Source organism: Pogoniulus pusillus, chromosome 19, assembly GCF_015220805.1.
Source record: "Pogoniulus pusillus isolate bPogPus1 chromosome 19, bPogPus1.pri, whole genome shotgun sequence".
Classification (NCBI taxonomy): domain Eukaryota; kingdom Metazoa; phylum Chordata; class Aves; order Piciformes; family Lybiidae; genus Pogoniulus; species Pogoniulus pusillus.
The window spans coordinates 1,449,889-1,471,264 of NC_087282.1; the positions used below are offsets into that span (position 1 = coordinate 1,449,889).

Consider the following 21,376-nt stretch of genomic DNA (forward strand, 5'->3'; position numbering starts at 1 on the left):
GACCTCATGAGGTTCACCTGGGGCTACTCTTCTAACTTGCCCAGGTGCCTCTGGAGGATGCAGTGAGTTTGCAGAGAACAAGCACACCTTTTCTGAGCATTTAGTGCCATTGCAACCTTTGTGTGTCAGTCCAGAGAGAAGCCTGGCTCGAAGTACTGAGACAGCAAAACTTCAGAACACCAGAATCGAGCATTCTGAGAGCAGCTGTTTTACTTATTGATGAAAATAGCAAGGCTCTTCTGTAGCTCTTTGGTTTGGACCTTAACTTTTTGTTGATTTCTTCTGTGTAACTAGCCTGCTTAAAGGATTAGTCCAAACCAGCCTTAATTTAATTGTATTTAATATTAATTTTTTACCTTTGATGTTTAATTTGCTGCTGCTATTAAGGCAAAGATCTCTGCCAGGGGTGTTGGCAGGCTGGCAGTTGTGTGACAATTAAGGGATGTTTTGTGGATGTACCAATAGCTTGGAGAGAGAATAACAAGATTACATGGCTATTCCCCAGAGTCCTCCCAAACTGTAAATATTTGGCTGCCAGTAGATGCCAAAACAAAGACCAAGAGACTCTGCTGCCCTAAATCTCCCGATGAGTCCAATCCTGCTGTTCTGCTTGTGTTGATCAAGCTGCAGTGTCCCAGCCAGAAACAGGCTGGTTTGTCAGCCGTTACATCCCCACTGATCTGTCATCCAAAATGCTCTTTCCTTTTTTCCCTGTTACTAAGCATTCATGACTACATTTAGGTGTCCACTCCTGCCAGCTGATTCTTACAACAGAAGAGACTGCAGAGGATGATTTGCCTAGGGGTGAATTCTCTCAGAAGAGAAGTGGCGCTGCCTGAGCCTAATTAGCCAGTTAGCTTTTGCGCTCTCTCTTTCTGTCTACCACACAAACTATTTTGTGTGGCTAGATCAATCCTCATAAAAGCTTGATTATGAATTTTGCTCCCAGGCTCCCACTTGAGAAATTGACTTCTTTTCTGGTTTGTTGTTTTTTTTCAAGTCAGAAAAGGATATCCAGCCCTGTGTGGCTCTCGACCAAAATCCTTTCCAGTAGCACAAAGCTAAGTGACTGGGCTGGATTTCAAGGGGCTCCAAAGGGACTGTAGAAAGTGCCAACAAACTCCTATAACCGAGGATTAGTGAGTGTTGTCTAACGTTTGATACCACAAATAGCTCTCTGCAGTATTTCTGTGGAAGGTTATGAAGTCCTGAATCTATCAGTTGTGATAAAATGCATGTCTGGCCACCATTCAGTGCCTCATCTCTCACTTCCCCCTTCAATTGAATAAGAGAAATGCAAAACCTCTTCCTAAGGCCCACAGAGGTGTGCAAGTGCCTCTGTCTCACACCCTATCATCCCTGTATGTATAGGCTTTTCCTTATATTGAAACTCCAAGAATATGGATGTGCTGGAAGGTGTCCAGAGAAGGGCCACAAGGACAATCAGAGGGCTGGAGCTGCTCTGCTATGAGGAGAGACTGAGGGGGTTGGGGCTGTTCAGTCTGGAGAGGAAAAGGCTCCCAGGTGACCTTATTGTGACCTTTCAGTATCTGAAGTGGGCTACAAAAAAGCTGGGGAGGAACTCTTTAGTGTGTTCAGGTAGTGATGGGACTGGAGGGAATGGAACAAAGCTGGAAATGGTAGATTCAGAGTGGATGTTAGGAAGAAGTTCTTTAGCGTGAGGGTGGTGAGACCCTGGAAGGGGTTGCCCAGGGAGGTGGTGGAAGCCTCATCCCTGGAGGTGTTTAAGGCCAGGCTGGATGAGGCTGTGGCCAGCCTGATTTGGTGTGAGATATCCCTGCTTGTGGCAGGGGGGTTGGAGCTGGATGATCCTTGTGGTCCCTTCCAACCCAGTCTGATCCTATGATTAATTGCACTAAAGTGGCCATGGGTTCATTGGTTGATAATAACTGTTCAGCTGAACGGATGATCTCGCCAGTGTGCGGTGAGTGCAGACTTGCTGCTTCCCTGGAAAGTAGCTGCTGCTTTTGTGAAATGAAGGAGCTGAGTGGAGGAGATCATATGCTAGTATTCTCTCCTGCAGATTCCCCATTGTCAAATAATATATGTTAGCTGAGGCTTTAGAGGTGTGCTGTGCACTAAATACTTGCTGAGCCTTCTGTTTCATCCCTAACGTGTAAGCAGATCATCTGATTTCATAGGTTAAAACCCAAGAGTGGTCACAACAGAAGCCTGTGCCTCCTGTATGGCCATGAAGAATGCATCCTGCATATAGTCCGGATTATGCAATGCCTAATGTACAGGAGAGTACTTCTGCACTCTGTGTGATCTCTCTCATGTTCCAATAATTGTGTGGAAACTGTTCTGTTCTTAGCTTTGTACTGATAGAGGCTGTCTCCTGGTCCAGTGCCTTGGATACTGGCTCTGCTTGGAGTCTTACCCGTGGCAGCTGATTTTAATATGTATGTTGAGATTGGAAGAGTGTTTGCTCATTGTAGAATCACTCCACATCTTTCATCTCCAATTTTGGAAGCTACCTGTGAGAACAGCTTATCTTTGGTTAGATACCCTGGGCACTGGAATGGGCTGCCAAGGGAGGTGGTGGAGTCACCGTTGCTGGAGGTGTTCAGAAGAGCTTGAATGGGGCACTTTGTGCCATGGTCTGGTTGACTGGACAGGGCTGGGTGCTACGTTGGACTGGATGATCTTGGAGGTTTCTTCCAACCTGGCTGATTCTGTGACACTTATGGCTGTTGGACTACTCTTTATTGTCTTCACTAGGAAACTGCAGGGGAGGAGGGGTATAACAAGTGGGCAGGAAAGTGCTTACTCCCCCCAGAAGAAGCTACCAATGTTCAAAGTAATTTTGCAAGAGAGGGTAAAAAGTCTTGTGGAAGGAAATGAAGGGGATGTGGCGGGGGGGAAAGTGGTTTTGACTTATGTTAGAATCAATTTCCTGTGGTTTGTCAAACACTCTTATTGTCCACACCATAAGAGTGCACTAGCAGTCCTCATCTGCTTCAGTTCTGCATGGGGCTTGCACAGCACTGTCCAACACCAGGTAAATTCCCACTGCAGGGAGACACTGACTCTGTTCATTTAATACTTTTACATAGTTTTAAAATGTTTGGATTAATATTACATAAGCCCTGTTCTATTCTGATGAATGGTATCCAAAGGCAAATATTACACTTTTATACATTCATGTAGATATTAAAATCTACAACTGGAAATACCTGGGAAGAAGCTGGCACTTGGTGTGGTGTGCTTGCATGTATAGGTGTGGCCTGTGTAGTAGATGCATTCAGGCTAGGAGAGTCAGGGCTCTGCAGCCTGGAGAAGAGTAGGCTTTGAAGAGACCTTGGAGTGGCCTTCCAGTGTCTGAGGGGAACCTACAGAAAGGCTGGAGAGGGACTATTGACAAGGTCTTGTAATGACAGGATGAGGAGTAATGAGTTTAGACTGTCAGAGAGGAGATTTAACCTGGATGTTGGGAAGCTCTTCACAGTGAGAGTGGTGAAATACTGGCACAGGTTGCCCAGGGAGGTTGTGGATGTCATCCACAACCTCCCTGGAGGTGTTCAAGGCCAGGTTGGATGAGACCTATTATAGTGTGAAGTCTCCCTACCTATGACAGAGGGTTGGAACTGGAGGAGCTTTGAGGTCCCTTCCAACCTAAACCATTCTATGAATTCATCTTAGGAATAAAGTGTTATGGGAATGTGATTTCCCCTTGAACAGAAACTATGACAGTTCCTAACAGAAACTAACCCAGAGCCCTGAGCAATGTGAGGGATTAATGTGGGAGAATTCTGCCTGTTCTGTAAGGAGGTACAAAAAAAGCCTGGATGAGGCACTTAGTGCCATGGTGTAGTTGATTGGCCAGGGCTGGGTGATAGGTTGCACTTGGATGGTCTTGGGGGTCTCTTCCAACCTGGCTGATTCTATGAAAAGACTGGAAGATCCTGCTCTGGGAGTCCTCTGTAAATGCAAAATGCTTCACTTGAAAATGAGCAAGAAGTACTGAAGAAGCAGCAACTGGCAAGGAGGGAAAGAGTCTGATGTGTTCCCCTGCTGAAAAGAGTGGACTGGGAGTCAGGAAAGTCTTCCTGCTAGTGGGAAGAGGTCCTGTGAGTGCGAATCCTTGGGAAGGACGCTGAGATACCTCAGGGGCTGTGACCCCGATGCAGGCCTAGAAAGGGATGTGCTTGAGTTTCAGAGGGAGGCTGCCCTGGGGAACTGGGTGTGTGGATGGGGCCGGGGACGCGGCTGGGCTGGATGCTCACAGCGGTTTCATGCTGAGCTGAACGTGGGCAGAATCAGCGAATGAGCTGCTCGAGTCTGAACGTCTCGCCGAGGAATTCTAATCCCAGGCACTGTGTAACCTTACCTGAGCAGTTCACCATCTATGAATTCCTCCTGTGCATTAATAAAGCTTTTTGTTCCTTGCAAGCGAAGATGGAATCAGAGGTTGGAACTTCAGGCTCATTGGATTTTATCGATTCCCTTTGGAAGTTTTTACTAACAGCTCTAAAATGCTCTCATCAAGCTATGTCTCGGAGATTTAAGATTTGTAGCCTTAAGAAAATTGTCTTTGCTACAGTGACAGCCTATAATGACTCTGTTGTCTCAAAACAGTGCATGCGGCAGGGCAGGGCTGATAGCACTTGATGACTGCGTTGTCTCAAACAAGGTGTGACAGACGTGGCCTTGGATGGACAGGGTGACGGCTTTAAGGGCTCTGGAGGAATGCTGCTAGAAGGAAACTTCTGATGGGGGTTTAGGTTTTCGGTTGCCTGGGTTTGGGTTGTGCTTTTTTATTGTTAGTTTATTTTACATGTCACACTGCTTAATTCTAGATGCCCCTGGGAAAAATAAGCGAGTTAAATCAAAGGCACAAGATGCCAAATTCGTTTTAATGAGAGGTCGCTGAAAGCCCAAAGGTGCCACACTTCAGGAATTGTTAGGGAACGTGCAAGCAAAAGGAAAGTTGTGGCTTGAGTAAGGCAAGCTCAACAACATGCCCTCCGAGCAATCTGTAGCAGCTCCTCAGAAGATGTCTGCTCTCGCAGTCCTTCAGCAGAGGCATGCCACACAGTGTGCTGTGCAATAGTCCTGCAACATGCCAGCGTTCTAGCTGGAGGGCTCTGCATACCTGTGATCTCTCTTTGGCTGCACTGTGCAGGGCTCTGGACTCAGAAACAGCTCTCAAACCAGATTTGTTTTGGTGCAACCACTGCATGGCCACTGTGCTTGTGCTGCAGCTGGTTCAAACTGTGCAGGAGAAGAAGAAAAGCTCTGTCCCACGGTTCTGCTGGTGTTAGATTGCATGGAAAGAGAGATTTTTGGCACGTGTGGCTGTCAGCTCACCACATGGGAACCTTTCATGCACTGATGCACATTGTATGAAGGTTAATGTGAAAACTCCATGCTGAACAGCATAGGCTAAGTCTGGTGGCAAACCTTTGGGCTCGCTGTTGTTTGATAAGGACAACTAGTCTGTGGACAGACTAATGCTAAAGGACTGCACTGGAGCAGGGCAGCTGTGTATCATCTATGGTCTTTCCTATCAGGAGAGCTGGCCTGCTTCTCTGTACCAGCTGACACAGGCAATCATTTAAATCAACTGCACAGTTACAGAGAAACAGCCAGAAATAAGCAACTGAATGCTCCTTTCCAAAGAGCCTGAGTCGGTTACTGGGGACTCGTGGTAAAACATAACTTAGGTTTAAAAGGCTTCTTGGATAAGCAGAAGCATTCAGCCTACCAAAGGGAATCTGACCATGGAAGATCTGTAATAACAGGGTTATGCTCAGCCCCAAACACTTTTATCTATTCCAGACCTAGATGTGACTAAATGAAAGTCATCCTTTGCCTGCTGCTTCCATTTGAAAACCAAACCACACTGGAGAAAAGAAAAGTCAATATAATCCTTTATACCTAACCAAGCCCTTCAACAGATCAAGGGTATTCCCCAAAATAAAAATAAAGCAGAATGGTAGTTTGTGAAGCCTTGCATCATCCTGTGTCTCAACCACTTGATGTACTTCAAACAGCACGCACACAATCAGGCTGAGAAAGCTGGCTTGGAAATTATGAGCAAATTGCAGCACTTTAGACACCCTAGAATGATTTTGGGGTTTGGTTTGTTTTTTTTTCCCAGCTGCCTTTCAATAATTAGAGCTCCTCCTTGGTTTGGACATCATTGTTTTTGTGTCTGTTTTGAAACCATTCATCCTAAATGTGAAATTGAATGGGCTAATAATTACAGGGTTTCTAAGCTGTGTCTTATCATTCCTGGTAGCCCTTAGCTGCAGCACAGTCTTTGCAGCTATCTTTTCTGCATAGAATTCTAAGTAGAGGTTCACCACCAGGTTGGCCACATGCCATCTAGTGATGCAGTGAGGAGGTGGAGCTTCAAAACCGGACTCTGAGATGCAGACACATGATCTCCACTGCATGAACACCTCTTGCACGGGTCTGATTTAGCTTCCCAGAGCCCAACGTACCTAACAGACCAATACAGTAATAGGATGCTTTCCCCTCTCGCCTCCTTTGGAAAGGAAGGCATTAGATGTAGAGAGGAAAAAGAGGCCAACACCCAAAGAACAGTCTTGCTTCAGTTTGGAAGTGAAAAGTAAAACTTTAGCAATAAATAAAAGGTATTTTAGGGAGGGGAGTTACAGAAAGGTATAGGGAAGGGAAACAAGGTACAAAATACATACACAACTGATTGGTGGCAGTGGATGGAGAGGGGTTCAGGAAGGGGTTGTCCCACCAGGTGGTAGGGTGGCCATGTGGCAAAAACCCAGGAGCAGCAGGAAGCAGGGTGCTGCTGGCAGGCAGGGAGGCAGGTGAAAGAGAAAAATGAAGAGGAAGTTCCTCTGTGCCTGTAGGGGGTCCAGAGAGGAAGTGGGCTACTCACCACACCTGGGGGCAGGTCCAGACACCCCCGGGTGGGCTGACCCTTTACACCTCTCAAATGCAGTAATTGGGTCATTAATCATATTTCACCTTTGATTTCTGTTAATTTCTCTCTGATGAGTGATAAACTCTTCAAAGGCTCTCCAGTCACATAGGACTTTTGGCTGCTGTGGAATCTTCCCTAATATAAGCTGCAAGTTCTTGGTGTCAGACCAAGTCTAGGCTGATAAGCTTGGCAGTGGCAGGATTGGACACCACACAGCTGAGAAGTCAGGTGAGGTAGCTCCGGGTTGACTTTGTCCTCCTGTGGCTTTTGGGTTTCCTGGGTTCCTCTCTGCTGTCCAGCAGACTTATGCTCCTGTATAGGTTCATGCTCAGCAGTGCCTAAGGTCACCGTAGCAGTAGGAGTAATCCCATCATGGTGAGTTGCTCTCCACTGCCCTACGACCGGGAACTTCTGTAACAACTTTTTGAGGTGAAAATATTTGTCTTGGAGGGCATTTCCAGGCACCAATTAAAGCTGGTCCAAGTTAAGGCTTTCCTTGAGCATTAGGCTGCACACTCCCAGTAAGTGATTCTGTTCTGAGGCAGGAATTTTTTAACTCAACCAGCACAGTAGCTGGGATTTGATGATTTTCTCTCTTTCTTATTATTTCAATAAAGTAAGCATACATATTTGCAAATATTTACTCAAGTAGAACTACTGCTCAGTTTGGGGAGTTTCTAAAGCCTTGTGATACAAAAGCAATTTACATGGAGAAGTCACACAGCCCTTTTCTTCTGTACACTGGGAAATGTGTAACTATACAACTGTGAATTCAGTGCGAGAGGTGTGAAAGAAGAGAGGATCATTACTTACTGCAGGAGGATTTTATTAGGCAGAATGCAGTTCTGCTGCTGGACAAAGTGCAGTAGATCCCCATTAACTATTTAACAGCTATCTACAACAGCAGACACCTTATAAATTAATAGACAGGCTCAAAACACAAATTGGCTGTAGAGGAAAAGCTTGGGAGAGGGCACAGAAGAGCAACCAGTTTAGCTGCTACTATTTTATATCAGATAGCACAGTTCTGGGTTTTCTAAGGACCAGAGAAACATGGGGGGGAAGGAGGGGGGTGTGTGTGAAAAATGCTAGAGAGAGCCACTTAGTTGAGCAGCTCGTTTTACTGAATGGTGAGTGTCTGTTACAAAACCCAGGCATCAGTTACTCAGATGGAGACTCCATCGCTGTTGGGCAGGGAAAGATGCAGCCAGAGCGTGAGTGGCTCCTGGAAGCGGCTGCCATAGGTGCGGTGACCTGACTGAAAGCACGTGTGCTGCACCTGGCACTGCCAAAGAAGAGATGACAGGCATCAGTTCCTGCCTCTTAGTTAGGGCTAAAAGTAGGGACACTACATTGTCAATAATCAACTACAGCTTTCTCTGGAAGTGGATGGTTGTAGACTTTCTGGGTGCAGGAGGCTGCATGAATCTTCCATGCCGAGGTTTAGTAATTGAGATGCAGTTTAGCATTCCCATCCTGGCACAAAGCAGAGTGGAAGATACTGATTTATAAACACAACTGCTGAGACCTTCCTGCACCCTGCATTAAAAGAAAGATCCTGCTTAGATCCAGTGACTGCTCCTCGGGGAGAAGCAAAGGGCTCTACTTTCGTCAGGAAAAGCTGAAGCAGAGCGAAATATGTTTCTGTCAGGGCTGGCTGGAGTGGTTCTCAGTGTAAGAAAAGGATTAAAATCCTGCATTTGGACAAACTGAAGGCATACTCAAACCCGTGTCTCTAAAACATACCAATCTTTAGGAGGCAAGGAATATGTGAGGGAAAAGTGGACCCAAGGCAATGGATATTCTGAGAAACCAGAAACTTAGTCATATGTAAGTAAGCTCTGGATGGCTTCTGAAGGGTGCCACAGCTTTAGCAAGGCTGTGGCTGAAAGCAGCACAGCCAGCTGGTGATAGGACCAAGGAGAATCTTGGTAGCAGTTTTTATCACAAATAGGAAAGGTACTATGTTAACTCTTCTGGGTGGATTTAATTTGCATTTCTGTTTGTGAGCCAGTCTCCTGTACTGTGTCAGGTTTCATCAGCTCCAGCTGCTTACACCACAGAGAACCCAGGGAGGTGACAGGTAGAGCCTGGAATCGTTCCTCATGTAGCATGAGTAGTATGGATTTCTAGCATGGAGTTTCCTTTAACTTTGTCACAGAGTAGGCAAATCTATGGCCTGATCACTTCCCCAACCCATCCACGACACTGCTATCTGAGTTTCACATAAATTGAAGTCTTCTGCAGACTGTTGGAAAACATAAATATGTAGAAGTGAGCAAAGTGTACCTGGAAGTTCCTCCTCTGGGGTGCTTTCAATGGTTTTTAATACAATTTAATAAGGCACTTGACTATCTCTGAATTGAGAAACTGCTCTAAATATTTTAATTCATGGGAATAGTGACTCATTGAAGTTTTAGAATGATTGCTGCTTTAGACTCCCACCTGAGCTCACTCATGTCAATAGAAAGACTCCCAATGACTGTATCATTCTTTCTGTTTCTCACTGTTTCAGTTTAACTTTCAAGCTATAATTTTCTGGCTATGACTCTTTCTAGAGTTGAATTTGTTTGGTTTTCACTTGTACAGAATTTTACTTTGGAAGAAAATGTGTCCTTCAGGGCATCAGCAATCAGCTTGTCTTAGGAAGCTGAGTACTTTAGACCTAGCAGGAAAAAAAAAATCAAGAAGGAATTGGACTAATTCATCAGCTAGTGGAATTTATTCTGCAAAGCAGTCCAGTGCTAGGGTATTTGTTTCCTTCTGAAAGACAGCAGAAAGCCAAAACAGACATTTGTGCATGTCACTAAAATTACATCTCTGACAGAAAACTTGACAAGTGAAATTCTGAAAAACTGTTTCAGAGTGAAGGCAAAGTTCTCTCAAAGTCAGCATCCCTAAGGGAAGGGAAGTCCTCCACATACGGTGTTGTGGAGCTCCTGCACTTGCTAGGAGAACAGAACCATAGAATCAACCAGGTTGGAAGACACCTCCAAGCTCATCCAGTCTAACCTAGCACCCAGCCCTATCCAATGACCAAGGCACTAAGTTCCTCATCCAGTCTTGTCTTGAACACCTCCAGTGAGGGTGACTCCACCGCCTCCCTGGGCAGCCCATTCCAATGCCAATCACTCTCTCTGCCAACAGCTTCCTCCTAGCATCCAGCCTAGACCTGCCCTGGCACAACTTGAGACTGTGTCCCCTTTTCCTATTGCTGGTTTCCTGGGAGAAGAGACCAACCCCACCTGGCTACAGCCTCCCTGCAGGGAGCTGCAGACAGCAATGAGCTCTGCCCTGAGCCTCCTCTTCTGCAGGCTGCACTCCCCCAGCTCCCTCAGCCTCTCCTCATAGGGTTTGTGTTCCAGGCCCCTTCCCAGCTTTGTTGCCCTTCTCTGGACACCTTCCAGCACCTCAACATCTCTCTTCAATTGCGGGGCCCAGAACTGGACACAGCACTGCAGGTGTGGCCTGAGCAGTGCTGAGCACAGGGGCAGAATAACCTCCCCTGTCCTGCTGGCCACACTGTTGCTAATCCAGGCCAGGATGCCTTTGGCCTTCTTGGCCACCTGTGCACACTGCTGGCTTATGTTCCACTACTCTCTACCAGCATCCCCAGGTCCCTCTCTGCCTGGCTGCTTAGAGGTGTTAGGCAAATGTAGCAAGGAAATGTAGCTAGTTTTGTTTCTAGTGAAGCACAACATTAAATGAGCCCAAATACAAACATGACTTGTTCATGGGATCTTCTTCACCTTGAAAGAAATGTTTGCTGGCAGCCAGCAGGTAGTTTAAAGAGTCTGGCTGTGGAGTTCCAGTCCGTGTGTCACCCACCAGGGCAGGTCATGCTGCCCAGACAAAAAGCAAGTTCTATCTGTCTATGCACCTGATCCGTGTTTGAATCTGGTGTTTCAAGATGATGAGGAAATGGCAGGAAGACAGACATTTTGGCCTGGGCAGATAGATACAGGTCTAAGGCAGAAAATTATATCAGCAGTCTTCGTGGTGGAGGATAAAGCTGAAATTGTATTTATGGAAAAGATCACTGGAGACAAGATTCAGAGCAAAATAATCAGGGAGCTGAGCCCGGAGCCTGCAGAGCCCCAATGAGTAGAGTCGTTCTGAGGGCCCTGAGGGTTCAATTAACCTTGACAGCCTGCAGTCTCTTAAAAGGAGCAAAGCATAGGAAAGAAATGCAATGAAAAATTACTACTTTTAAACTATTGGCAGTTTAAAACCTTGTCTCGACAGCAAAACCTACTCGGCAGACACCTCTAAGATGCTGCACACTAAATGTGCTGTAAATTTATTCTTCTGGCAGCTTTATTTCTTCATTAAATATTTATGTTAGATGGGTTTTAGCATATGCATCACATTGCTGTAAATTGAGTTAGGAAGTTATCAGGTTAAGCCATGTTTGAGTCTAAAGGTCTCATTCTTGAATGTTCAGTCATGCAGCAATGAAGAGGAGACCTACAAATAACAGTCCTCAAAGCAGAATGAGAGAGATGTGAAAAGGCAGCTCTGGTTTTCAGTCAATTCATACAGGTATCTGTTTGGGATGTGTTTATGGTTTGGAGTTTTTTTCCCTCTTCCCTGTTGCTATGTGTTGCACCTGACTGGGTGCAATTATGTCATCCTGTTCAATGATACAAGCTGATGCTGAAAAACTTCAGAGCTGTGCAATCAGCACTTGAGAAGAAGATCTGAGTTTTCAGTGGTGTGTTTCCTCTGTGACCTGGGAAGCAAGGAGCTATTAGCAAGCAATCCTTGAGTAACTCTTGGCTTTCTCTTATGAGGCACTTAGTGCCGTGGTCTGGTTGACTGGATAGGGCTGGGGGATAGGTTGGACTGGATGAGCTTGGAGGTATCTTCCAACCTGGTTGATTCTATGATTCTATCTTGACAAATGAACTCTTTGCTTTGCTATGATATACACAGAGTATTACCAAGTGTTTACCAACTAAGTAGTGCTCTGTCAGTGGGTAGCTCTGAGTTTTCCTTCCCATGAGATCTATTTTTGTGCTCTTCAGCCTCTCTCACATCCATTGTTTCTCTAATTGTGGACTCTAAATTTATCAGGCTCTGCAATAACAAGAAATAACACACAGCCAGCTCTGATCTGGAGCTCCTGCTGAAATCTCATCAGACTTTTGGACTATATGGAAGTTCTCTCTAATGGCCAAGAGCTGTATTGGTGTTTGCCAGTAGCTGGTAGCATGACCTAGTGAGGTACAGCACATCAATTTGTGTTTTTATTGGAGGGAAGGAAGTGGGAAAGAGGCACTCACAAATCAATGCAAAGCTCTAGTTGACATTCCACTGACTAAACTTTGCAGCTAGGAAATTCCCTACAGGTTCTCTGCAGAATAAAAGCTTTTTTTTTGTAGCATCTTCTAGAAATCCCATCTGTGCTTCTGAAAATATCCTGCAACAGCTTCAATGGTGATCTTAAGATCCATGTAGATCTTACTTGTAGCCTTCCTGCTTGCTGTGGGACAGGCTGGGAATTGAGGTGGGTTGTGAGAGATCATTAGCTAAACTCAGTGTGGTTAATTAAAACTTCAAATTCCTACCTTTGTGTCTTAATGTACCTTGATAATTAAAAGGGAAAAAACCCACAAAAGTTCCTTGAACTCTGGTATTGTTTATAGAGAAATATGCAGTCTTCATCAGAGGCATTTCTGGTTTCCCTCTCCTGGGTAGCTGGATATCAGACAGCTAGGACAGGGCAACTGAGCAGTCACGGTTATCAGTCTTTACTGCTTAGCAGATGACCTTCTAGCTCCTCTTTTCATTAAATGTGTGGATTGTTAGTGACCAAATATACTGGCTGCCACTGGCAGCAGGAAACCTATGCCAGAGGTAGAGTTTACCAAGCTAATTTCTCTCTGCTTATGATTTAGCAATTTCGTAGTGTTGAGCATGAAGCAAAGCATGAACAGGAGGAAATGGTTTTAGAGGGGAAAGGCTTTTGTTTAAAATTACTGTTTGCTGAAATCTGCCCATTTTAATTATCTTAATTAAAGCTGTTAGAACATAATTATTTGCAGCTAACCTAACCAGTACCTCTCATTCAATTGCTTTGCAAAATCTTCCTGTAATCTTCTTAATCTGTCTCCCCAAGTCAACCTTGCTAGGTTCCCACAGGCTGCCAGAGTACTGTAGCTTGGAAGGAGCAGAGGAATTATTTTTGTGATGTTCACTACAGCAGTTCCTCTGCTGAAACCTCCAAACTCATTTTCTGATGAGTATCTCAAATTGTGGCATTCATAGTTGCACTGAGGCTGACAATTCAACTGTAGTGTCTGTCTTGGGGTTTTTGTGTCATAGGAGATGTCACAGAGCATCCATCAGGCAACAGCTTTGAAGGGAAAAGGGACAAATGCAGTAGAGCCTCTGGGTAATTTAAGTGCCCAGCTCCCAGTCTACATGTGCACAGATTTTCACCCAAAGACTTTGTTCTGCAAATAGGAGGTGGTGAGGTGGGGCTGGTGCCAAGAGTGCCAGTTCATTCCCCCAGTTTCTGGAGTTGAGAGTGTAAATGGCATACCTCTTTCCCTGGTGCACACACAGCTGCTGTGCTCGTTTAGTCTCAGTTGTGCAATGTATTCCTTTTGGCAACTGTCATATTCATCATTTGTTGCTGAGCCAGAACACCTCCACTGGACAGACTTCCAGTTGGTAGTCAAAGGAATTCACGACTGCAGCACGAGCAGAGGAGTGGCTGATGCTCCACACCGCTGGCCCTGATGCTCCACTGCCTCTGAGTGAGGCCAGAAGGACTATAAAGGCAAGAGCATCACATTCCACATCCCCAGGACCTTCACGGCTCTTACAGTTTGGGAGCTTGTGAATTTCCCCAAACCAAGGGGGAATTTGTGGTGCTCATGAGCCTCAGGGGTTTTGTCTGATCTCCCCAGGCATTATTAGTCTCCTTGGTGTTTGAGTAGGTGCCTTAGTTCCTGCATGAATCGATCCTGATTTGTAACAGGTACTGCTTTTGATCTTTGAGCATTTTCAGACCTCAATTATTTAGCACCCTAACACAGGATCATCTGAAAACACTGCATTGCTCTTCTCATGTATTACACGAAGCTGAGAAAAGTCTTATTTAATTCTTGAGGCTTCTGAGGAGAGTAGACAAAATCACAAAAATCATGTTGTCTGGACAGGACATGAGGAGAAGGCACAAAGATTAGTCTTTTGGGGGGAATGTTGAGAAAAAAGGCATCAGGCCCATGAGAATGGTGCAGTAATCACTGACTCCCTCCCCGTGACTTTCCTCTGTTGTAAATACATCCTGTGTCTGGCTTGCAGAGCGTAAAAGCCCAGTACCAGAAGGCAGGACCTGCCTGCAGCTGTGATGCCTCATGCCTATGTGCCTCATAGAATTTCACAGAATCAACCAGGTTGGAAGAGACCTCCAAGATCACTCAGTCCAACCTAGCACCCAGCCCTGTCCAGTCAACCAGACCATGGCACTAAGTGCCTCATCCAGGCTTTGCTTCAACACCTCCAGGGACGGTGACTCCAGCACCTCCCTGGGCAGCCCATTCCAATGCCAATCACTCTCTCTGCCAACAACTTCCTCCTAACATCCAGCCTAGACCTCCCCTGGCACAACTTGAGACTGTGTCCCCTTGTTCTGTTGCTGGTTGCCTGGCAGAGGAGACCAACCCCACCTGGCTACAGCCTCCCTTCAGGTAGTTGTAGACAGCAATGAGCTGCACAATTTGCTTTTGAGAAATGGCCACAGAATAACAAATATTGGAGCAATAGAGAAGGCCAGAGATCTTAAATTGGAACAAAAGGAAGTAAGGAACAGATCAGTGCTAATAAAAACTCTTTCTCAGGTACTTAACATTGTGGTACTCTACCCACAATGAGCATTTAAACTCTATGAAGAAATTATTTTCTGACTTATCTAAATGACAAGTGCTATCAGGGAAAAAGAAACACAACAGTGCTCTAATGTGTGCATCTGAGGAGGTCTTGCATGCATTATTTTCTCCCAGTCTCTTCAGAGAAGATATATGCTACTGGGACATGATGCCATTCATAATTCTTCAGTCAGTCTGAACTGTCTGTATTACATAGGCCACAGACAAGAGGTTAGTGAGCAGGGTACAAGCCAAAGCCATGGTCCTATCTGGGAACAAACCAAGGATTTGTTTATATGCATCCATGGTGTCCTGAACTACCCCAACACCTAAAAATTGCTGTTTCTTTTAACAAGTGAGTGTTTTCCTTAGGGCACCACTAACAAATAGGACCATCTGATGGGGTTGGTCTCTTCTGCCAGGCAAGCAGCAACGGAACAAGGGGACACAGTCTCAAATTGTGCCAGGGGAGGTCGAGGCTGGATGTGAGGAGGAAATTGTTGGCAGAGAGAGTGATTGGCATTGGAATGGGCTGCGCAGGGAGGTGGTGGAGTTGCTGTCCCTGGAGGTGTTGAAGCCAAGCCTGGCTGGGGCACTTAGTGCCATGGTCACATCAGTGATTCTGTGATCCACAGCCTCCCTGGAGGTGTTCAGGACCAGGTTGCATGAGGCCTTGAGCGACCTGTTCTAGTGGGAGGTGTCCCTGCCTATGGAGGGAGGTTGGAAGTGGATGAACTTTGAGGTCCCTTCCAACCTAAAGCATTCCATGGTTCTACTTTCTACTACCTAATAGAAAGAGGTTTTTTCCTTTCGTGATGAGGTTTTCCTCTGTGGGGTTATCTTTGCTATCCCTACAGGGTCAGTTCACTTTGGGAAAGTCCTCTCCTCTCCTCTTTCTCTGAACAGCATTGCTTCAACTGAGCCAGCATTGCTTCACCTGAGCACTATGCTTATCACTGCTTCATACAATGAACTAGTTCTGATAGTATTCGTTCAGAGGAAATTGCTTTTCCAAAGGTGGAGAAGTTAATTAAGTGTGTAACAGAAGGAAGCTAAACCTTGCTAATTAGTAAGAAGGGTAACGATTATGGAAGAGAACAGATGACACTTGGCTGAAGACGAACTCAAGAAATTGCTCTAGCCAAAAGGAAGTTAGAAGAGTGAATAGAAGATGAGCTTTAAGAAAGCAAAGACTCTGTCATTGTGTCCTGATAAATTATAGCTCATTTATAGTGTGTCTGCGAGGTGTTAATCAATAATACGTGGGGGTGATTCTTCATTCCTAGGCACACAGTCTGCTTTCTGTTACACAGAGTTTCACTCAAGTCCCTTAGGTTGTCCCTCAGGACAATGTGCTGAAGAAGGGGGTGACAGCTCTTGCAAACAATTGTAGGAATGTTTATGAGTCTGGACTTGTCTGGTGATGAAAGTGCGACACCAGTGCTCTGCTCTACTAACCCCTTGGAAAGGCAGCCGCAGTTAGTCCTGGGAGGCCTTACCCAGCTGCATCAGCCAGGTCACAGCAGGATCAGAGGCTGTGTTGTCCAGAGATCGCTCATCTGCTGGGGTGCTCTGACCAGTGAGGATACTTAACATGCAGGAAAAATACTTACAACTCTTCTACTTTTGGAGATCTCCATTCGAAGTGCTCTTAGAATCAGCTCTAGACAACTACTGATTGCAGTGTTGCTGGAGTCAGGATAAAATCACTTTGGGTTTGCCGTTAGGGAACAAAAGTTAAAAATACAGAACAGTGAATTTTCCATTGTTCTGCTATAGAGAATGCAAATGTCTGACCCTTGTAAGCTTACTGCAGTTGTTGGTTGGGAGGCATGAGATGATCAACAATCTCCTTGTGTCCTCCTGTAAGGAAGGGGACACAGTCTCAAGTTGTGCCAGGGCAGGTCTAGGCTGGATGTTAGGAGGAAGTTGTTGGCAGAGAGTGATTGGCATTGGAATGGGCTGCGCAGGGAGGTGGTGGAGTTGCTGTACCTGGAGATGTTGAAGCAAAGCCTGAATAGGGCGCTTAGTGCCATGGTCTGGTTGATTGTCTAGGGCTGGGTGCTAGGTTGGGCTGGTTGATCCTATGAACTGTTGCACGAGTAACTGAAACACTTTGTCATTTTCTCCATGTGTTCTCCAGCACTGGGTTAAATTTGTGTTAGTGAGGAGGTCTAACTCAAGCTTAATAAGCTGCTAAATTCCTATTTTAGAATTGAAGTGGGTACTGCTCTTCTGTGGGAACCGAAGTTGCTATCAGCCTTCATGACTTGCATTAGCTAGCCTGCAATAATATGGAAGCATATATAAACATAGATGTTTGGTGGTTTTTAACAGCAAAGAAAGATTTTCATTAACTTAGGCAGAGCTGTCCAATAGCAGAATTCCTTAGGAGAGTTTAAGTGTGCTAGGAAAAAACCCAACAACAAGGAAAAAAAAATTTAATATTCCTCTAAAGGAAAATGGTTTCTTTGCTTTAAACAACATTTGTTATTTAATCATGAATAAACTCCAGTATCTTTGAGGCAAACATGTGCTGGGCAAGTCTTCAAGAAGTTTCAGTAGAGAGGAGTGTAGCTGTGCATTAAACCCTTCCAAATAATGAGTGAAATGAATTTGCTTTTCACCAATGTGCATGGTGCACTTGGTAACATCAGAAGAAACTTCAATGTTAGAAGGTACAGTTTTGAGGCCTGCAAGAGATTAATTGTCAAATTATAACCAAATCCAACTATTAAAGGAGTGAGGAATCCTAAGGAGAAGTTGTCAGACAGTGACCTTATGTCTCCATTTTCTGTTTTGAACCAAGTGTTGTCCATTGCTTTCATCCTGTTCGCTCAGGTTGGTGGGGAAGATTGCTTGAAGTGTTGAAATACTGTGCTTCGGCCTGGACCAAAGTGAATTCAGAGCTAGGCATCATTCACATCTCACTGTTAATGGCATAGGTCTGTTTTAATACTTTTTGTGTATTGTATGCAGCATGTACCCTAGGAAGAAAGGCTGGGAGAGTTGCAGCTGCTGAGTCTGGAGAAAAGAAGGCTCCTGGGAGACCTTAAAGCAGCCTTCTTGTCCCTGAAGGGAACCACAGGAGAGCTGGGGAGTGACTTAGAAGGGCTTATAGGGACAGGATGAGGGACAATGGCTTTGAGCTGAGAGAAGGCAGATAGAAACTGGACATGAAGAAGAAACTTGTTTCAGCAAGGGTGGGGAGACACTGGAGCAGACTGCCCAGGGAGGTTGTAGGTGCTCTCTCCCTGGAGCTGTTCAAGTCAGGTTGGATAATACATTGAGCAACCCGGGATTAGTGGGAGGTACCTCTGCCCATGACAAAGCAGATGGAGTTGGATGATCTTTAAGGTCCCTTCCAACCCAAACCCTTCTATGATTCTAATGTAAAGATTGAGCAGAGAAATAATTTCTTAAGCTGACAAAGGATAACCAGCAACAGTGACACGATGCACCTAGAGCAGAATCAAACCAATGCTCCTAGATTTCATGTTGTGTGTATCAACAAATACCTGCTATTTGTTGTGTTGCACTTTACCTGTTATAACTAAGTGTTATCAAGTCTTTGTCAGCGTTTGTTTTCTGCTCTTCACTTAAAGGAATTCCATACTAAGGCTGTGTTTGTTGGAGGCTGCATCCAGACTGCCTATTTTACAAGCAGATGAAACAATTGTGATGGTGACCTACATAGTTAAAATGACAAATCAAGTTCCAGCTGCTCACAAATACTGTTTTATCCTCTTGCAGCATAGCATTGAGATTGGGCTACAAAAAAACCCTGCAGCCTGATTTTTGACCATGTCACCTCTTTAAGGCCAGTGCTCAAATTCCAGTGTACTGTAGGCAAATACCTTCACATGCTTCTGACCTTTTCTGCTTTCAGTCTGTAGGCAAGGATAAAAACAGTGCAGATCACCTTTGGTTTCAATATTTCTTTCATTTGAAGCAATAGGTCTGGCCTTTCATCAGCCTCATTACCTGCATACAGCAACCAATCCTTTACTCTTAGAGTGAATTGATTGTCAGTGTCCTGGAATGGGTAAAAATAGATGAGGGAAAAGCTTTTTATCTGCACCCAACCTTTAGTCAGTAACACTACAGCATAGGAAGAAGGGGTGAAATGTTTCAAACTAATACATCTCAGTCACATCTGTTTAGAGGATGTTCTAACAAGGTTTTGGTTGTTTGGTTTGCTTTTCACAGCTTTATCTGTATCTCTAGCCAATGAATAGTTTTAAGAGAGTTATCCAAGATGGCTCAGCCTTGCAAAGGAGAAAGATTGCTCTCAGAGTTCTCATCACCACACTGTTGTGAGGCTGTCCCTTCATACAGGTGCATAAATGCTTTCCAGGCCACATTTCATAATCTAAGTCTAAATCAATTTCTTTTTAGGACAATTCCTAAAGGGAAGTCTGGGGGGAAAACTCAGAGTATGTGAATCATTTACATTTCTTCAGTGTTTGGAGTACCATGGTTGTAAATGATGGTGGCAAAAATGTACACATAGAGGGTGTGGAAATACTCTGTGTTCTGCCAAGTCTTACACATACTCCATGTGAGACTTCCTCTACCAAAATAAGGAACTTAGCATCACCTGTTTTGTGCCAGTCAGTACGGTGCTATAATAAATGAGAGTTAAAACAGATTTGTAAGCAGAGAAGCTTGTCAGAGTGGTTTGGGTTTGCTCTTTTCATTCACTGAGGGTTGGTATGAATTCCCATTTACTTGCATTAGCTTTTGTGGTCTGCTGTTTACTTTTTATCACTGTAGTGCCTAGAAGCTTCTCCTGCTTTACACAGACAATACTTGATGCCTTGCAAAAGAGGCTTCAGTGTGGAGGTGTGTGGGGGCTCTGGGGGTGCATGGCATTATGAGCTATCCAAAATTACTAATGGGTATTAATTTTGATATCCAGGCAAAGACTGTCAATAACTATGAAAACGGTTTGTTAACATTAAATCTCACAGGAAAACGTACCTATGGTGTTTGAAACGCAGGGCTGGGATAGTTACACAGGGAACAGACAAAACTAAAACACTCTAAGGAATAGCTAGCAAATGCAAACATTACACCTGCAAAGAGGCTCTGGTTTCAATTATACCTCTTGCCCACCAGGGGACTTGTGAGGCTCCTTTCTGCTGCTAAGGCAGAAGGCACAATAGAATCTCGTTACAGAATCTCTTACAGAGAGGCTTTGAATATTTACTCACAAAATAGTGTCAGACAGTGCCCAAAACTCAAAGGGAATTCTGTGGGTGTCTTGAGAGGCAAAGAGGAGCACAGCGTAGCAGGGCTCAGCAGGCAAAGCAAAAGCCAAAAGCCATGTGGCAAAAGCCTATTTATTGATTGCCCTTGGACCACAGAGATTTGCCGGTCAGAACGGCACTTTGCCAAACCTGACCACATTAGGTGAAGTCAGGAGCTTGCTTTCCCTTACTTGGGAAGTACAGGTCTGGCAAGTCTTGTCTTCTCCCTGTGCTCTGCTTTCCCACCCTTCCCAGCAGAGGGAAGGGGGACAAAGGGATCATGCCTGGCCAAGCCAGAACATGTGTCTTCCAAGACAGTGGAGGTCTGCGTGGAGTCTGTCGGTGCCTGTACAAACACATGTATATGTACACATGCATGTGAAACGTTGTCATTAGAATCACAGAAGGGATTAAGTTGGAGGGGACCTCAAAGCTCAGCCAGTTCCAAGGCCCTGCCATAGGCAGGGACACCTCCCACCAGAACAGGTCACTCAAGGCCTCATCCAACTTGTCCTTGAAACCCCCGGGGAGGGAGCATCCACAGCCTCCCTGGGCAACCTGTGCCAGTGTCTCACCACCCTCACTGCAAAGAACCCTTTCCTAACATCTAGTTTGAATCTCCTCTCTGCCAGTTTAAACCCATTCCTCCTTGTCCTGTCATTACAAGACCTTGTCAATAGTCCCTCCTCAGCCCTCCTGCAGCCCCCTTCAGATCGTGGAAGGCCACTCCAAGGTCTCCTAGAAGCCTCCTCCAGGCTGCAGAGCCTCAGCTCTTGTAGCCTGTCCTCATAGCAGAGCTGCTGCAGCCCTCTGAGCATCTTCCTCACCCTCCTGGACTGGCTCCAACAGGTCCATGTCCTTCTTGTGTTAGGGGCTCCAGAACTGCACATGAGACTCCAAGACTATCACTTGTGTGGATCTAGCATAGATGGCTGATGGAATCATTTAATTTTATTCCATTTCTGTATTGTTCTTTATAAAAGACTTCAAATAGGCCTTTGCCTGAAGTGTTAAGCATAGCCATACTTGGTGGCATGCCAGTATGAGGAGACAGAAAATGATTTAGATACAACATACTGCAGGTGAAAGTCCATGGGAGACCACCTGTAATCAGGCTGTCAGATTTAGTAAAGAAGACTGACAGAAGAGATGCAGGTATAGAAAGCATCTACACTTTCTAAGCTGAATGTTCATTACAAACAGCTTAAAAGTTACATTATCCTCATCTAGTGGCAAATGAGCACCTGGAAACAATGATAGAAGTTATCTGTTGTCTTAAGGAAAAGCATTTAAATTGATTATGGCATTTGTATTCC

The 21,376-nt window shown here is 45.1% G+C and overlaps 1 long non-coding RNA gene across 6 annotated transcripts in view; it reads left to right on the plus strand.

Annotated features, from left to right (window-relative positions):
• The window catches only part of LOC135183759 (uncharacterized), a 120,941-nt gene that overhangs the window by 11,156 nt on the left and 88,409 nt on the right, over window positions 1-21,376 (plus strand). The window lies entirely within an intron of this gene.